Source organism: Pseudopipra pipra, chromosome 14 (assembly GCF_036250125.1).
Source record: "Pseudopipra pipra isolate bDixPip1 chromosome 14, bDixPip1.hap1, whole genome shotgun sequence".
In the NCBI taxonomy this organism is placed as follows: domain Eukaryota; kingdom Metazoa; phylum Chordata; class Aves; order Passeriformes; family Pipridae; genus Pseudopipra; species Pseudopipra pipra.
The window spans coordinates 4,787,845-4,805,644 of record NC_087562.1 but is presented as its reverse complement, the minus strand read 5'-3'; the positions used below and the strand labels follow the sequence as shown (position 1 = coordinate 4,805,644).

Below are 17,800 nucleotides of genomic sequence, written 5' to 3'. Positions count from 1 at the left end.
CGGGGCGTGTGCGCGGGAGCGTGCGGCGGCGCGCGTGCATGTATGTGGGTGCGGGTGCGCGCCCGTGGGTGCGGGAGCGTGTGTGCGTGTGTGTGTGTATGTATGTGTGTATGTATGTAAGTGTGTATGTGTGTGTGTGTGTGTGTGCGTGTCTCTGTGTGTGTGTCGCCGTGCGCGGCTCCCCACGCGCCGCCGCCGCGGCAGGAGGAGGGGGCGGGGGCGGGGGCGGCGGGAGCGGCGGGCGCTGCCGACACGGCCCCTTCTCGCCGGAGCGGCTCCGGCCGCCGCCGATTGGCTCCGCCGCGGTCACGTGCCGCCCTCCCTGACGTCAATGGCCGCTCGGGGCAGCGCCGGCCGCGGGAGGCGCGCGGGGAGACCCGCGCGCGCGGCCGCCGCGCCCCTCACGGAGGGGCGGAATGAACGGGGTTGGAAAAGACCTCTGAGGGCCATCGAGTCCGACCCGCGACCCAGCACCACCGCCGCGTCAGACAGACCAGAGCGCTGAGTGCCACGTCCAGTCGTTCCTTGAGCGCTCTCGAGGGTGGTGACTCCACCACCTCCCTGGGCAGCCCGTTCCAATGTCTAATCCCCCTGTATGTGAAGAAATTCCTCCTGCTGTCCAACCTGAACCTCCCCTGGCGCAGCTTGGGGATACGTCCACTCGTCTGGGCGCTGGTTGCCTGAGAGAAGAGCCTGACCCCCTCCCCCGGCTCCACCCTCCTGTCAGGGAGCTGGAGAGTGACAAGGTCCCCCCGAGCCTCCTTTCCTCCAGGCTGAGCCCCCCCAGCTGCTCCTCACTGGACTTGTGCTCCAGACCCTTCACCAGCTCCCTTGCCCTCTTCTGGACCCGCTGCAGCACCTCAATGTCCTTCCAGAATTTAGGGGCCCAGAACTGGACACAGCATTCGAGGTGTGCCCTCACCAGTGCCAGAGTACAGGGGAACAATTGCTTAAAATCACTACACACACACACCCCCTTTGCTTCTTCTCCTCAGGCAGGTTGTGTTTTGAGCATCCTCAGTCTGCATTACGTTCTTGTACAGCCACTGCGAGGAACTGCCAGGGAAGCCCGTGCCTGGCTGGTAGCACTTCACCAGTGGATCCCACTGTTCCGTTTCCTCTGGCTTTATAAGGGGACTGGGAATGGCTGCGTTCCCCAACACACCAGCCCTTAGAAGCCCAGGAAGAGCAGCACCTCCTCAGACTGTGCTGAGAAGGATGTGGAATGTCCTCCGATTGTCCACAAAGCAGTACAATTGTTTATCAAAAAAAAAAAAAAAAAAAAAAAGGAATGAAAAAATGAACTCCCTTCTAAGCCCTCTAAACTGCTCAATGGCTCAGGGATGCTGTGTGCGATATGGATGTCATGCCCGGAGAAGCGGTACCATCGATACTTTTTTGTCAGCAGTTTAAATTTTCAGTGGGAGAATTTGGATCTCATTTCCAGTTTCCTCATCTGCACAACAAGGTTAGGACAAACAAACAAACAAAAAAACATTTTATATAATACGTGCACATGCCATTAAACTGTGGGGCTCATTGCAATGGATATTACCAAGGTCCAGAATTCAGAAGAAGTTTAAAGGGTTGTTTTACTTGGTGCTTGCAAAATATTCAGAGAAAGTATAAACCTTCATACTTAAAAATTTAAGCTTGCCTCTAATTGAAGGAGTTTGGGAAAGGGATGACCTGTTCTGTGATGACTATTCTACAGTGTGTGCCCGTGACTTGGTTTCTGGTGGCATCTTCTGCTGCAATAGCTCTCAGATAGGTCACCATGCCAAGAGAGGTGCCAGCAGTTGTGAGCAGCATCACCAGCCTGCCCAAGAGAAAGCTCTTTCATCTGATCTGTTCCCATCATGAGTCACACAGATTATCTGTTGGAGAGGCGAGCTTCTACTGGAAAGGTTTGGGAGCCTTTGCCATAAAACCTTTTGTAGTGGCTGCTGTCAAAGACAATACATGACCAGCTGGACCACAATTACAGTGAGCGTGTCCATCACGTGTGTGTCATTACAGAGCTGTTGTGTTGAAATAGGCTTGCATTTGACTGGAGTATTGCTGCCTAAACACTTTCAGAAGGGACGATTTTTTAGCCTATCAATTGCTAGCAAATTCAGGAGATGCTTTTTTTGCATATCAGCCTCAAAATTATTTATAAAAAGCAAGGAAGTCTCCAGAATACTCCCAAGTACCAGTTGATAGAACGACGCAGAATTATATGACTTGGCAAAGGTCAGAAGAAAGCCACTCGTTTAATGACCTGAATAATACAACCAACAGGAAGACAAAAATCTCTTTTATAGAGGTTCAGATTGTCAGTATCTCGTAGCCCTGGTAATCACTTACCTCCTGAACTTAAACAAACTGACTGGTCATTGTGCACTAAACATTACAGGCGGTTCCCACAGGGCTTTGTACACCACATACTGCGAGGGGTGAGTGACGCAGGCATTTACCCTGAAATACAGCCAGATCTACTCACACCTGTAAATCTCCCTGGAACAGCAATAAAAATAATAACAAAAAAATATTTGCAAACCAAACTGGGAAAGGACAGCTTTGTGTAGATGTAAGCCTTTCACCGCAGGAACTGTCTGTTTCCAGGAGTTCCCAGAGTGTCTGGTACAAGGGAGACCTGTTCTTGTTTGACCCGAGGCACTGTTCTGGTACAAATGATAATCATGTCGATAGTAGGACTACTCGCATACACTCATCTGCACCAACACTTCACCCAGAAATACAGCCAGTGAGACTATTCTAGTTTGTGCAAACCATTCACCTGCCCAAACCACTGCTTTAAATCTACCGTAATTGTCATCTCGGAGAGCTGCTCACCAACGGGAGGACGTTATGTAAGAGTCTGGTGTTCTTAAGTGAATTTCCTGGCAAATTAGAGCAGAGGTTCTCCACTAGTGTTCCACGGAAGGCAGCAAAAAAAATGAAGGCTGGTCTATAGCAGCTGACCCACGAGTTACCTGAAAGGATCCAAGCCTGGAAATCCACCGTTCCAAAGTGCTGAAATCCACTGACATATTGCAAAAGCCACTCGTGGCAACCCCTGTCAAGGACAGAGGTCCAAATCCTCAGAGGTGCTGTGTGTCTGCAGCTCCCCTGAATCCCTGTTCTCGGCCTGCAGGTGTTCTCAGTGAGGTAAACTCGGCACAGCATGATAAGATCAAGGTATGAAATCTCCCGTTGCCTGCCAGAGCAGGGCAACTGAAAACCCTGTCTAGACAAGTGAAATTGAAACACGCTGGTGCTGCACAGCTTGCTGGAACACACATTAGCCATCCAACCTGCAATAAATAGCTGGTATGTGACCCAAGGCTGAGCACATTAAAACTAACACCCTTCCTCATATCTATTATAGCAATCAAAAGTTGGATCAATTGCAATCCTGGCTTTTTTGTTCTTCCAGACTTCCTCTTCTGGCTCCATGCAGCACAACAGACATCTCAGGTATACACGCCTGGCAGGATTTCAAGGTGGCATTTGGGAATTGCTGTAAGTTTTGGTTTTTTTCCCCAAAAATCTAATTTTTATGAGCAAATTCAACCACAAATTTATCATAAGCATGAGTCATAATCATTCATATAAGAAACACTGAGCAAATAATTCATAATAAAAAGCACATACCTCTAGCTATTCACAAGGTGCTTCTGGGCATGCTATCAGTTTTGAATAATTCAAGAATTTACAAGGTTTTCTATGAAATACTTCCTTTCTCTGCTAGAAGAGAAACACAAGCTTTCAAAATGAAAATCAAATGGCTTATTTATTACTGTTGATACTACTACTGAGTAGAAGCTCTTTTAGTTCAAGGTGTCTAGATACAGGTCAAATTTGAAGGAGGAAGGAGATAGCCCAAGAGAGACTTCTACTCTGCAGAAATATCAGTGCAGTTGAACCAAAATGAGAGTGGGGCTGGCAGGGAAGCAGCAGAGGTAAAAGATGCTTTCTCCAAAAGAGAGTTCAGTGGCAGAAGGGCAATTCAGACCCACCTGCCAGTCCTGTACCCTACTCTTGAGCTCTGCTCACTCACTTCCAAGTTCTATCTTACTCCTGAACTCTGCCCTTTCATTTGCACTTCTTTGTATTTGCTCTCTTTTTATTATTCACCACCATTTCATAATAGGCTTTGTAAACAGAAGCATCACTTCCTGAAAGACACTGTACCCTGGAAACCTGGGTTATACTCACCATGCAGTTCAGGGCACTGACCCAGGCTTCTGGGTCAGCAACAGACTTTCTTTTTCCCTTTTTCAAAACCAGTTCTGTTGTGACGTGTATTATTCAGAATATTCATCTCCTCAGTTGTATGTCTGTAAAACCAGGAAAGCCCATTGACACAGTCATTCACAAATACCTGGGATTCCAGTCTTAAGAAAAAAAAAACATATTTTTTATGCATTCTCAACATTTGGTCTCTTGTCTGACTACTCTCAATTCAATCAGGTGTTCTGCAGAGGTCATTCGTGGGTGCCAAAACAGAAGCACTGTCCCAGCATACCTTCTTCAGCTTAGTAACACCCACCTATAATAATGTGTTAAAACAAAACCAGTGTGATATTCCAAAGGAAAAGAAGATGGCATTTTATGTATAGTGCTCAGTGCCACTGACACCGGTTTCATGATAGTGGGAGCCTTGGAAAACCCTTTAGAAAACACAAAACCTACACAGGGGAAAAAAATTGCCTAAAGTCACCTTGTCTGAGAGTAAATTCATGCAAATGGATGCCTGACAAGCTATGAGGGGACTAAAGAAGCAGCTGTGGCAAGGACCAGATACAGACAATGAGATGCTCCAACAGGGGATGTGCTGACCACTGTCCCCAGAGGGGCTTTGCAGGATTAGTAGTACACTTTAAAAGAGAAAACAAGGAAAAGGAATAATAACTGCTTACTACGTCTTTTAATTATCCCTGATTCATTTTACAGTGTTATGACATTAACACATGACTTGGCAAACCCTTTCCCCAGTCAATCAAAGAAGGAAGAAAAAAATAAATCTCCTTTTACTGTCACTGAAATTTTCTGTCAGAGGCTATAAGAGTCTAACACATTCATGCTTTCTGTAACAAAAAAACTCTCCTGCTCTTGTCTGCTTAACACATTCCTGGGAGTTATCTGTTCAGAGATGTGAGATACAGTTTTTCCAAGCAGCAAAGACCAGGAATTCCCAACTTGTATTCAGTATTCGTTTAGATTCTTACACAGCAGCTGTTCCTCTCATGTTTGAATCCTCGATGCCTATTAGAGATAATGGAGCTTTCTTCCCTTATTCGCAGAGGTGCTGCCTGGATTATGGAATTCATTAGTCAATGCTTGCAAATTGCCACTGTTGACTCAGAGCAAATTCCTGCTATCAGACTCACTAGTCAGCTCATTTTCATAACAATGCTGTATTGTTAAAAAATACTTTTAAACCGTTCTTTACTGAAAATCGGGAATACAACACATTCAAGCAAACACCTAAAACATAAAAGAGATGCTGTATCAGTAATGCTGAAAGTCCTGCATTTGAGGTGTGTTTGAATTAATCACCGTGGTGGTGTTAAGAGGATTCAGTAAATCATAAAACTACGGGAAACTCAATTGTTTCCCAAAAGAGGTGGTGGACATTTAAAAAAATAACTAGATTAAAGAAACCCACCCTGCAAGGAGTAGTCGCCCTAAGGGAAGGAAGGGCTGGATTAGGGCACCATTGATCATAGGAACACAAAATAAAGATTGGATTGCAAGCATCTCTTTCTTTTCCTTAAATGTTTTATCACCCACTCCTGAGCCTAAAAGTAATTTTGGAAGACACCTCACAGGTGGAGTAGTAAGAGGGAAATCAGACTCTGATATGAATTTGTAATTCTCTGACATCTCTGACATTCAGATTTCTGCTATTTCTCCGGTTTACTCAGGCACTGGGTTCTTGTTTCCCCAGCTGAGGCACATTACAGCACAGGGCTAACTCTGAGCTGTGCAGACCCTGGGGACAAATATATCTCTGATTCCTCACTGACATAATGCACACACTTGAGTGCATGATGCAGAAATACTTTTTTTTCTGCCTGTCATCATCAGATGCTCTGATGTAGGGGGATGTAGGATGAAGCTGGTGGTATCAATTGCTAGAAGGAGCCTGCCATCTGCTGATCTGAGCAGCACTCCAATCTGACTTTTCCCAGATCTGATAGAGGAGGATGGAGCACTATGCAAAGTAGATTAAATGTTTCAGAACAGAAGCAGCATTAACAGAGTTGCTGTGGTGAAGGGATTTATTTAGGTGGAAGGAGGAAGTCTCAACTCTTACAGTCTCGGGTCTAAATCTGAATTGGCCAAATAGAAACTAAGAGGCAACTAAAATAAACAAACAAGTTGATAGGAAGGAAATAAGCAGAAGACACAAAGAAGAGTGGAAAGAGCCTGAAATTTCTTTTCTGCTTTGCTGCACCCAACCAGATAGTGCAGATAAGGTATCCCCCACATTCACCCTCCTAAGTGACAGGAGCCCTGAGCAGTAAACTTCTTCCCCACTTTCTTCCAGTGCCACCCACATGCTCAGGCATGGAAAAAAACTTGGAAAAGCCCTCATCAGGCTGCTGTCTCTGTTTCCTTTAGTGCTTACTGCCATCAAGATGTACGTAAAAAACTGTCTTTTGGCAGGAGGCAGTGAAAAGTCACCATTTCTGTTACACTGTCTGCGTTATGGTTCCCACCCCCAACTAATATTTCCTGTTTCATCAATAGGTCACATCCTACCAGTCATTCCAAGCTGTGAGTGCTCCTCCATCTGAAATGCTCTATTAGCTCTTAACACAGATAAAACATCACCGTAGCACAGTCAAGCACTAAGAGTCAGAGGGAAAGGGGATATGATGCAGAGCTCTGAGCTTGTCACAATAAAGTGAAGTTTCCTCAAAACAGAGGAAGAACAACTAAGAAAGAAAAAAGTAGTCCCCACATTAGGGAAGTATATCTTTGCTCACTGAACCAACACAGTGGGGAAGTGAAATTAGAAGTGGATGAAGTGCTGAAACACTTGGATTAGTTTTTGAAAGACCAGGGAGAGAAAAAGAAACAGAATGTGTAAGACTGCCAAGTATTAGGAGGACAGGTTCTCTGGTGAAGAGGTGTCATAGAAAGAGTCAATAAAACAACATCCTTAATTATTGTTTTTATTATGAAATTCCTGTGTCAGGGTCGTTTCAAAACAACGTTACAAAAGGCAGCTGAAACTCTCCCATTTGTCCTCAGTCCTTTCCTTACCTTAATATGAGCTGGGTTACAAAGTGAAGTGTAAACTCCCATCTGATGACAATGCACATCATCCAGTGCTGGAGGTTTTGTTGTGCTTGTAAATACATGTAACACAGACCTTAGCCTAAGAAGCCTAAGAGAATAAATACGAAGGACAGAGACAACATGGTTGTCTTTCATGATTTATAGATTCACAGATACAACTAAAGGAATGCTTTAGTAAATACACACCTTGTAATTTTTACCTGTCCATCAGCTGAGCATAGATGATTTCTGGAAAGTATAATATCTTTGGAGGCTTTACAATCCAAGTGGAAGAGAAAACAGAGAAATGGCAGTGATTTGCTTAGGACAGTCCCCACTTCACATGCAACAGAGCAAGAAGATGACAATCCATAGAATTCTCTGAAAAGAACAGATGGTCAGTAATGGACAAACTGTACCATATTCCTAGAAGAAATGCATCACACATCATAACCAGGGGGGAAAAAAGGCATAAAAAGGAAAAAAGTCATGGCTATAACTTCAGTAGTGCCCAAGGCTGCAGCTGACCATCGAAATCAGAGTTTCTGAACTACTATAATATTGCAAAATGGAGGCAGTTTCTATAGTTCCATATATTTGGCTTCCAGTACATAAGGCTATGTTTTCAGAACACAAAAAAGATAAGCTGAAAAGAGTACATTTGGATTAAGCTCTTCACTAATGCCATGGAAAGCTTTAAGATACAAACACAGAATGAGACATTGTAGGAAAACACCAGCCATCCAGCACCCTGAGCCTTTAGTAAGACCTTGAGAGCATTAGGGATGGTACAGCTGTTGCTGCAAAACACCTTGTGAATTGGTTAAGTCCACCAGCAAATTGCACCAAGGCAGATATCAATTTACATTTGTTTACCACAGCCACACAGGTGATGGGAGGAAAGGGAGTGGGTGCAACGTGGGCAGTGTGGAGTGGGGCTGGGTTATCATTATCAACAGCAGGAGAATGAAGGCATTGTGTGTGCCAGGTGATGTTTGTGAGTGCAGGCAGCCAGGGGTTGGCCTCTTGTTTGTCCTGCAGTCAAGAGCAAAGAAGATCATTACAGCCCTAAACACTATCCACATTTTAACAGAGAAACAAGCAATAAAGAAAATGTTGGGTGAGGTCAGCAGGGCTGGGGCACCGGGTAGGAAGGTGTAAGTAGGGGTGATGGGGCTGAGTTACCCTGTTTAGAGGTCTCATATTGTGTAACTCATATCTCACTGTAAGCATACTGAAGATACAAGTGAATCTCATGGTTCAAGGTCATCTAAGGAGATTGCAGTTAGCTTAGTAGTAGTTTTTAATGAGAAAACCTGCATGTGGGCCAGAAAAGACAGACATTTGGCCAGTTTAATTCTGCAGTTGTTTCAGTTAACTTATATCTGTGGCTAAAATGCCTCCTTAAGTGGGTGTGGGGGTAACCAAGCACCAGTATGAACCAGTATGAACTACAGTATTTCCTAATGTTCCATATCCTGAGGATGATGGGCATTCAAGAAAAAGTCTATTTAATACACTGAGAGCTGTGTAGCTGGATTCTGGGAACAATTCTTCCCATGACTGTACAAAGGGAATTCAGTTTGCTTTCATCTTTGAGCAAGAAAAAAGGAAGACAGGGCTTCCCTGAGCAATCAAAAGTGGGAGTTTAGGGATGCAAGTTCCAGGAACCATTCCTTGTCTGAGAACAGGGGCTGATTTTGGGGATGACTGCTATGCTGCTTTTGCACTGATTTTCATTATGAATCAAAAAAAAAAAAAATCAGCTTATGGTTTTGCACTTGCTATGCAGCAGTATTTGCCCTTTCCTAGGATAAGCCAATTAGTCTGCAAGAGTGAATAAAGAGATATTATCACCTCTAATATCTGGTGCTGCTGCTGCTGCCACCGCTTTTCCAAAATACTCTCCTGTGGGCATTAAAGTGATGTTTTCATTTATCCACCAGTAAAAACGCAGCCTTAACCCATCTGCCTGTCCCTCTGTGTATATATCTGGGTAATTTAATAAATGCTTCTGGGTGTTGATTTACGTCATTGTATCTGTGTATAAGCCTGCCTCTGTGAGCATGCTGCTGGTTGTCTGTGAGCATTCATTGTCTGCCTGGTGTGTGTATGTCTGTGTGTCTGAATGTGGTTTTGTTTAAAATTTTCCCCTAGAAAAACCGAGAAGTCAGATGTTTCATGAAGTTGTTAGTTAAAACCAAGGGGAGGAAGGAGGAGACAGTAAGGGATAATTTAGAGAGAAAAAGGGGTAGATTTGGCTACAGTTAATCATCTGCCTCAGTCTTCTCTGGAGGAGACGGGGGAGTTCATTCCAGACATTAAAATGTCTCAGGGGAGGATCGTATAGATCATGCTGGGAGAGAAATGGAAACAGTGAATTATCCAAAGGCTCACAAAGCAATGAAGCCAGATGTCATCTGATCCCAAAGTGAGGATAAAAACAGAGAGAGAGCCTTCACAAGGATTCCCTGAGACAGTGTGGGTAGAGATAGGGGAAATGATTTCTAACTGCTATCAGTGAGGTAGATCTCTAGGATACCAGATTGATTTGGAACCTGTAACCTGGCTCCAGCTGTAATTCCAGCTCACAGGGGAAGGTATTATTCTGAGTCAGAATGCAGAACAAAAGAACATTAAACCCGAAGTAAATGTGAAGTTTCCCAACGTGCCAGCATCCCTGGAAAAATAAGCCTTAATAATGGCCCAGGAACACTTCCATAACACGATTCTCCTCAAACCAACAGCACAAGGAGTCAGATGGATTTTCCAGCTCCGGTGCCCAGATCATTTTGCACACACACAGCTTGTTTTCCTGCACTTGAACAATCGTGGGCCTGACTCACTGCCCCTTCACTGCCCTGTGCAGCCAGTTCAGCTCAGTAAACAACCTGAGCCCAGCAGCACCTCACCGGGGAACACAGGAGCAGCAGTGCCCTGCACAGCCACTGTGACACCCTCTGTTTCAAACCAGAGGAAGGGAGTCCCTATTTTGGAAGCTGCTACACATCCCACGACCGCAGACACCGTCACTGGACGTGTCGTGATAGACCAGAATCAAAAGTTTTTGGCACTGGTAGCCAGGCACTCAGAGGACAGCAAATGTGCCCTCACCAGCTTATCCTGCCCTTCGTTAGCCAGGCACTGTGAACACAACAGTGTTTGCCCATGGAAATGCTGGGTATGTCACCTACATCCTCCATGACATCCTGGCTGTGATCCAGCATGGTTCCTCAGAAATGCCTGGGACTATTTTCTATACATCCTCTGTTTGCAGAGGGACTCCAACGCAGCACAGCTCTTCCCAATAAGTGCTATTAAGCACGAGTAACGTCAGCTCAGTAACGTCAGCTCAGACTGTTGCACACATTTCCTAGGAAAGGTAAAACAAATGGAGGAAATTAGAACTTATATCCTCACGTACAGTCCTTCCAATGAAAACTACCTAATCAAAATATTTTCTGCAATAAACCAGTATCATCCTTATGGAGAAAAGCATGACTCGGATTTTGAAACAGCTGGACACTCACAAATTAGCTTCCCTATAGAAATTCCTACTAAATTCATAAGCCTTTGATGATCCTGTTCATGCTTGTTCTTTTCAGGAAGTTTTCCCCATATTTCAAGACGTTTCCCTTAATTAACATCCTCCATAAAGTAATTTCTTTCCACAGCACACTATCAGCAGCCCCTACATCTTTCCCCAGCCTGCCTGGGGTGCAGGTGTGACCCTTCTGTGGGGACCACCGGTGCCCTCAGCCCCAGCCCTGGGGCCCATCCAACCCACCGGGGCCGTTCCCTGGCACTTTGCTCCGTGCATTTCGAGGGGATGTGTCAGCCAGGGCTATTGTTTTGAACAGGAAGCAAGTTTGGCCGCCTCTGTAATTTAGATTGTAGGCAATAAGCAGGGGTGTGGTGTGCAAAGCAAACAAGGCAGGATTAACAGCTCTTTTCACTTCTGGACAAGGAATCTGTGGCAGGAGCCCACAGGATCCTGTCCCGTATTGGCTACGGCTTCTCCTCGTGACCACAGCCAGGAGTGAAAAACCAGAGTGTCCTCCAGGTTTTCAACTGGAAAGCAAAGATAAAAGTCCAGGCCCCATGTTCTGACAGACCTTTATGAGCTAAACATCTTGAAATGTGATTACAAGAGAAAATTAAGAACAGTCTTCTCCTTTCAATAGGTCTTTAAAAACAATAACCAGGCTTTACTGTAAATTCATTTATTTACCCTCAGAGTGCCAATTCCCAAGCTGATATCTCCTCAGTGTACCAGGGATATATATATATAGATCTAAATGTGGCAAGAAGACAAAGATTTTATTTATTTTGCGTAAAGACAGCAATGTGAGGAGTTCTTTTTTCCAGGAAAAATATCAGAGAGTGAGTTACACATCTTGTTAAAGAAATACTATGAGGTAAATAAAATCAAAATTATATTTAGCTCATAGGAGGTGACAAATAATAGTCAGGTTGACTATTGCCTTGCTGGAAGTCAGTCAGAAACCACTGTCAAACAGAGCACAAAAATAGAGAAAATAGAAGAGTCTGTACTCAGGATGGGTTTTGCATTTGCTAAAGTGAGCAACACTTTGCTGTTTATTGCCAGCACTTTTAAAACTAGTTGTGAATGCAAGAAAAAGTACCTAAAGTCAAATTCTGGTCCTCATTCTGCTGAAATCACCTAAACTGCCTGGTTTGGAATTCCAGAACAGTCTGAAAAACCCTCACTCTACGCATAAGATCATCAGTGGCAAACACAAAACCTGGGCCCATTGTCCTGCCAGATCACCACCTCTGTGGCACCTCACAGGTCCTTCTGTGCCTTACCAGGACAAGTGCTCACACCATTCCCTGCTGCAGCAGCCATGGATAAGGCAAGTTGGATGAAGCATGGACAAACAGAGGAAACTTGGATGTTTCCTTGCAAAAACCCAACCCTGTGGCAAAATAGGCTGAGACTTTAGAATGGTGTGTAAACCCATTTAGCTCGGGAGTAAACTCAAAGCAAGGACGAGGCAGCCATAAACATTCAGGTCCCTGGATCCAGACACTCGTTTAATCCATAAGAATTCACATGCAGGGCTGAGCTCTGTGGGGATGCCCTGGATCCATGCACTGATCAGACACGTTTTAATTTGCTCACAAGGCAGAAATGTCTCCTCTCACCCAGCACTCCCTGCCCTCTCACAGCTCCCTTCTGGGTCAGCCCTCCCCACGGGGCGAGTGGGTGCAGGAGGATCATCATTCTTTCCTGGCACAGCACCTAATGCACCCAGCCTGCCTGCAGAGAGATAACTGGCTGTTTGGGAAGGAGCACCCTGTGGGGGAAGGCTTTTTAACCTATTCTTGCCTTATTCCATGTAAGGAAGCCACAAAATCTCTCTTGCAGAGGCAGCTGATAAAGTTGCCTCCTTTGTTCAGCAGAAGAGCAGAAAGGACACATAACCAGAGCAACTGGAATGTAACTTCAGGAGTTAGTAAAATTTGCAGGCACTTGCAGACATTTATGTGTGCTCTATCAAATGAACATAATTAACAAATGATTCCCCCACCCTTTCCTGGCTGTTGGGGTTATTAAGTGAAAGCAAAGGTTTATACTAGTCACCTGAGACAAAAGAGCCTGCAGAAAGCTGCCTGCCTTTTGTTAGACTTTGCTAAGCTAACAGTTGCTGTCTGCAGTCAGAGTTCCTTCCCAAAGCACTTGAGCACCTCGAAGCCTTGAGGGGACACTGCCTTTGCCTAGAGATAGATTTTGGGTGAGATTTTGGAAGAAAGGTTTGTATACAGTGTGATCACCACTGGAATGCTGGTTTCCTGCTAGACACACACAGAGATTTTGTGACCCTGTGTTCTTTTACAAGTGGCCTGTAAAACCCCAGCATTTCTTACCTCAGAGTGGTGGGGCAATACAACCTACATAACAATAATGACTCACTGGGAAACAGAAGGATCAAGCTCCAGGGATCTCCTCCTCGGCACAGACCTGCAAATACACCGGAATAATTTGCATTCCACAGCTTGTCTTGCAGAATCCACAGATAAAAATCAGGCTTGGCATGGCTGGGATATCTGAGCAATATTTAGCAGCAGAACAATGAGCCAGCTGGGAAAGCAAGTACTTATCCAAATTGAAGTGGGCAAGTCATTTTGGGCAACGTGGTAACTTCGGGATTGCCTGGGCAGGGAGGTTGGGACAAAGCAAACTAAGGTTTGAATGCATGGCATGTAACCCCATTCCAGATAAAGGTGGTGTAAACAGTCCAGTTGTTCTCAGGGTAGTGAATGAGAGCTGCCTGTGGCTTTTCTGGTGGTTCCAGAGCAGAGGTCCCCAGTACCTGAGGAGGTGACACAGCCACTTCCTTCTTCTGCCCATGGCCTGACACCCTGGTTTGAGCAGTGACTGTAGATGTTGTCTGTTCCCTCACCCCTTGCAGAAGTTATTGCTTCTGTAACAGGAACTGGAGAGGCAAATCTTTCCCAGCTCTTCAAGCCCTCCAGCCTTTCTCTGCTGGCGTGACATGGAGCGACATGAAAGCTGCACCAAAGTTGGGATGAAAAAACAAGACAAGTAGCCTGCACAGGTCTCTCAGTGTAAACCACCAGGCATAAATGAAGCGTGGATTCAGGTCCTGTTATTTACAGCTTAGGCTATAAATCCCAATGAACCACTCTTCATTCCCAAAAGTCATGGGTCTGGGTGACAACTCAGTCTCCCTTTCCAGCAACAGGAAAGCAGATGGAGTCAATCCTAGGGGCTGTTTATTGATGGTGATTTGTAGGTACAGCTCCCTTTTAAAGGATTAAAAAAAAAAAATGAAAAGAAGGAAGAAAAGACTAGAACAGGGCCCAGGAGGAGCCACAGAAAGGGAACAGACCCCCGTCAGATGTACACGGAGTTAAAGGCTCTGATGGGACTTCCCTGTCCCTGCACCCATCAGATGTATGACCTGACTTGCTAATACTGAAAGAGCATCAGAGGAAGTGGGATTTGGCACCATGTGCAAGCACTGGGGAGCTGGCTGTGCTTGTTCCATAGAACATAACCAAGTGCATGTGTGTTTGCAGCACCATGGCACCCCCAGGAAGCTGTGGCCCTGGCTCTGTTAGCTCTGGGGTGCTGGCTGGGGCTTGGCCAGCACCACCTGCCAGCACCAGAGAGAAAGGATGTGTGGGGCTCTCCTGCTTTGGGAGCTGAGGGGCTGCTGTGGGTTTCCCTGTGTGCTGGGTGAGGGCAGCTCCTTTCTGGACAGAGCCATGATGATGCTGATGTGGCAGAACAACCCCACATGGGAGGACTGGATGCTGCCGCGGGAGGACTTTTAGAGTGTAAGTTTGGGCCCAGAAAGTTTCACGAGTCACCAGCACTCCTAAATTCTCTATCCCTTGGAGATGCTCCAGATTTGGTGCATGCCTCAGAGGACCCCTGCTAGGACAAGGCACTCTGAGCCCCAGGACATCCATCAACAAACATGGCATTTAGGCACCACTTACCTCACATGGGGAGAGTCAGTTTACATGCAATTTGCATAAAGCTTTGGGTGAGAAGCCTCAGAGAAGGTTATGGTGCCACTTGTCACCAAGTAGCCTTGTGAAAGCAAACTGAAATGTGTGAATCTACTGGAGAGGCTTGTTTAGAAAGGGAAGGGACCCAGCATTCCTCTAGTCATCAGAAGCTCAGGGGCATTCACATCAGGCTCATTTCCCTGGAGAATATTGTTCCTGCTGAGTGGTAGACGAGGATTAAGGTGACCTGAAAAGCAAAGAGTGTGAGCAGGGAGGCCAAAAGGTGCTGGAGCAGTTTCATCTTGTTCAAACTTCCTCCTTCCAGCAGCATTGCTGTGCACTGGAGCATTAAAAGCGAGATCTCTTTGCATCTTGCCGGGCCCTGTGGCAAGAGGAGATATCCGTCTGCCCCTACAGCTACGGGAGAGTTTCAGAGCAGGAGCAGTGCAAAAAATTACACTTGTCTCACTTTCAGTCAGCTGACAGCAGGCTCTTCTGTGTCTCAGAAGCTCTAAGCAAAGTCCTTTCGGTCCTGATGGTATCAGCCAACTGCGTGGGCAGCCTTTCCTCCCCCTTTCCCATGTCTACACCCTGTGGAGACGGCTCTGCTCCCCAAATAATCTGGAACTACAGCAGGTACTGGAACAGTCCCTGTACAGGAGGGGTGGGAGCCTCTCAGGCATCATGAATTAGCGCTGCAGACCAGTTCTGTTCTCCCCTGACAGGAGCATCTCCTCCAAGGTATGAACTGACTTTGAATTCAAGAGATCAGAGGATGATCTTGGATGACTCTCTGGCATGTTCAAAGATCTGCCTCTCTCTGGCCTGCCAGTCATGCAGAGGTGCAATGGGCAAGGAACTGAGGCCACCAGAGACCAATTCTCATTTCTGGACCATTTGTCCTCATCTCTGCTTAGTTTCTTGTAGTTGTTCACCAGCACTGTCTCTCCTGACAGTTACCTGCAGCTCTCTCACTGAAGACCAGGAGGTATGTTACTCCCAGCTGGCCAAACCAAGGATAATTAACTGAGGGAAGCAGATAAAATTTTACATGTTTCTCTGGTGCCAAACAACACCTTTTTTGGCATGAAGGAATTTTAAATTACCATAATTTCGCGTTTCTAGGAGCTTTTTTTAATAGGAAGAAATAAATGGTTAAGGTTTGAGGCCTCTGTTATAAATAGAAATGGATCACATTTACAAGATTAGGATTTAGTATTTTTAGGTAATATTTGTGAAATTGGTAACATTCATGATTTAGTAGGACTGCAGTGCAGAAACACTAAATCTACTTTGTGCTTTGGACAAATCACTTAATCATTCTGATTCATGGCATCCAGTGCTAATGAGAAGAGTCTCTTACCCTAAACTTATCACACAAGCAAGCTTTGTTTTGCCAATCAGGACTGTGCCAGGAAAGTGCAAATACCCAAAGATTATAGGCGATGGTAACGGGTGTAGCAATAAGGATGATCTTGATAATTATGTACCTTCAAGAGAGAGGGAGAAACTTGTTTAGACTTGCAACTGGAATAAACCTGTCATAGCTGTGATAGGAGTCACCCAGGCTGGCAAGAACTAGGGTTTTTTTCAGGTCTCTTTAATAAACTGGTACCGTGGGGGAGTGGTGGAAGATCCTGTGAGAAGCTCTGCCGAGAACACGCTCCCTTGGTCCCCCGGATTTTCAGATTTCCCAATCTGTTCTGCTCTCAACCACGCGCCATTCTAGGTCCAAGCAACACTTCCCTGTCTGGCAGTCTGCTACGTTCACAGGTGCCTTGCAATGTCAGAGCAAAGATTTTGCAAATAAAAGCCTCGGCAGAGCTTTAAGTATTTGTTGGATTGGGGCCTTACTTTGCAATCTTGACGCTGCTCATAACCCAGGGTCAACCCCAAGAGCAACGCTGACATCGCTTGTTGGAAACAGGGTGTTGATTCAGCCCAAGAAATATTGGGGAACATTCCTTCCTTCCAGACTACTCCAGAAACAGCACAGGGGTAGAGATGTCTTTTCCCAATAGGTAAATGCAACCATAAAGAAAGAGAGGACACCTCTCCATTTAACCACAAATCCAAAGTACATCCACAGAAATGAACGTGGCAGGGAAACCCTGTAGGAAGATGTTCTCTGACCACACCATCAATGGCAGTGAAAGAGTGGAAACAGAAAAGACCTCCAGTTCAAATTCACTTCTAGAGATATGAAAAGTTCTTTTTCAAACTCAAGGATAAAGTAGGCAAGACCTATGCTACCCCTAAATTATTCCCAGCTTCTATTTAGGCAAGAAAAAGTTAATCTTTAGAACTTTTATAACAACATGTTTGTACAATGAAAAGTAATTCCAAGAAGCATCTGTCATCTCAGAACAGCGTCTGAGAGGGTGGTGCCATTTGAACTACACCAACTCCAAGGAACAGGTTAGGTTATGGGGGGAAAGGAGCCCAGAAAGCTGGAGCAGTTAACAGCAGGTAGCAGGAAATTGTTAGATATTAGGTTATGCCAACCACCAGACTAATATCTCAAGGATATAAAATGCCATTCAGCATGAGGAAAAAAGTTGGGAAAAGCTGTAAACATTGAACAGAGTGGTGGTGCACTGATACTGAGACATAGCTGATGCTATGTCTCCAACTGGAGACAAACAGAACATCCCTGTGTTTAAAGACACAAAAGTGAACACAGTCAACACAGGAAAATACTACAATGGCATAATGTTACTCCTGTACCAAGAAGTGAGTCCAGCACATCTCTCTGAACAGGGACTGTTTAACCTCCCCCACTCCCCACACCTGAAGGGTTTGTCTCTGAATGTTCTTTCTCAGCCCTTTCCTCCTTTCTTAACGTGTCATTCAGCTGCAAACCAGATTTGTTTTCATTTTAGCTTGCACGACCTTCCTGTTCTCTTTAAACAAGTAGAAGGTAGTGGGGGGTTTCTTTGCTACCTTTCATTGAAATCTGCACAGTAAGATGGAAAATTCCAGGGAGCAGTTGAAAACGAGAAGGCCAGATTACTGT

The 17,800-nt window shown here is 45.3% G+C and overlaps 1 long non-coding RNA gene across 1 annotated transcript; it reads left to right on the top strand.

The window, feature by feature from the left end:
* The first annotated feature begins 275 nt into the window (after positions 1–275).
* Positions 276–9,307, top strand: LOC135422008 (uncharacterized). Its single transcript, XR_010434274.1, has 2 exons — positions 276–3,315; positions 3,422–9,307. It is a non-coding gene; the product is annotated as an uncharacterized LOC135422008 (long non-coding RNA).
* The last annotated feature ends 8,493 nt before the right edge of the window (positions 9,308–17,800 follow it).